The 1,610-nt window shown below is 42.0% G+C and overlaps 1 protein-coding gene across 3 annotated transcripts in view; it reads right to left on the bottom strand.

Annotated features, from left to right (window-relative positions):
- The window catches only part of bnc2 (basonuclin 2), a 158,918-nt gene that overhangs the window by 48,046 nt on the left and 109,262 nt on the right, over positions 1-1,610 (bottom strand). The window lies entirely within an intron of this gene.

The following is a 1,610-nucleotide window of genomic DNA, read 5'->3' as shown; positions in this document are numbered from 1 at the left end:
CGTAATGGAAAACCAAAAAAAGCGAGTAGACCCGAGGCGAGTCGAGTAGATACCACGCAGTGGAAAACCGCCATTAGGTAGCAGACATGCCGATGCCCTGTGACCTTTCAGATACAGGATAGACTCAGAAAGCAGTTTTTTAATGCTCTGTTCTTCACATTCAAATGCAGCTCTTTCTGTATGTTGTTACAGTGTACAGTAAGACACCCACAACAAAGCCTACACACAGCCTTCCCACAAAATCTTAATTCATGGTTATGGTAATTCATGGTATGGATCTGTAATATATTCTTCTGCAATCAAATCTATATTTAACTGAAATGGTCATAAAACTGCTGTTGCACTTCTGTCTAAAACAATCTACATTTCAATAATGTTAGAGCTGAAATAATTAGTTATTTAATAATCTAGTTAATGGAAACTTAATCAGCGTCAATTTTGATAATCTATTTATTGTTAAAGTGAATAGACCAGAAATAGTCATATTAATTGTACAAATAATAAGCAGATTAAATTTTCTTTAGTTGCTGCCCTAATCACTGGCCACTTTTGTTCACTTCTTTGTTTTTAACCCCAATTTAAATTTTCTGTACAATTCCATGTAAGATGATTTTCCTTCTTTTTTTTTACTATCCTTTAGTAAAGATTTCGAAAACTCAAATATTAAGTACCCAAATTTAGCGCAGTTATGTCACACAACACAACCCCTTTCTAATTACCTCTGCGTGCGGCAGCGCTAGCAGCAGCAGACGGAAATAAACAATTGGAAATATCAAATGCACCTCTGCTGTTTACGAGCTGGGGTCTGACAGCTGACAAGATAGTTAAGGGGCGTCTAATACGGCAATTAGAGTGTGCCACTGTCTGCGGGGCTGCTGCTGTGACAAGGCGCCCTCTAATCACTGACTTATTACGCCGGCTAGCAGCACCTCTCATATCTGGCCCGTTAAGCAGACAGCAGCATTAAGAAGCATTAAAGCAGCAAGCCCCTCAACTGAGGAGGCACTGACAGGAGAAAAGGAAAGGGAGAGGACGTACTGTGCCTGTTATTTTGTTGGTATTCATTTTACATTGTTCCATGTTCAGTAAGGAATTTGTAAAAGAAGAGTAACACATGAAGTGTTTGTGATATGACGGCATCAGACTTGATCATACGCAATAAGTTGAAAGATTAACGACTGATTACAGCATTTTTTAGGAAAGGGAGCAGACGGATGTGTCAAAGATGGCCATCAAAAGCAACATCATCAAGGATGTGAGTTTGTCTGCGCGTGCGGCTTGTCAGAGGAAACAAGAAAGACAAAATCATAAAGACTTCTTTTCATGATTCTCACGTACTCAGAACTCTGCTTCTGTGGCCAGCCTGGATCTGGGTTGCATTTGGCCGTGGTTTAACCTGTGTCTGGCCTGGGCTGGGTCAGGGACAAGCTTGGGCCCGGATCCCACCGCTACACTCGCACATATTTGTCACAGCAGGCGGGGTAGGAGGCTGTGTTATCTGAGGCCTGGCCAGATACACAACATTAGTCACTGTGCTAGCGTCTCGCTAGGGTTTCCTCTTTGGCTCTCAACTAAAGAGGACGATGGTGAGGCAAAGGACAGATGGGGGG

This window comes from Etheostoma cragini, chromosome 2 (assembly GCF_013103735.1).
Source record: "Etheostoma cragini isolate CJK2018 chromosome 2, CSU_Ecrag_1.0, whole genome shotgun sequence".
Classification (NCBI taxonomy): domain Eukaryota; kingdom Metazoa; phylum Chordata; class Actinopteri; order Perciformes; family Percidae; genus Etheostoma; species Etheostoma cragini.
This window is presented reverse-complemented; position numbering and strand designations above follow the sequence as displayed.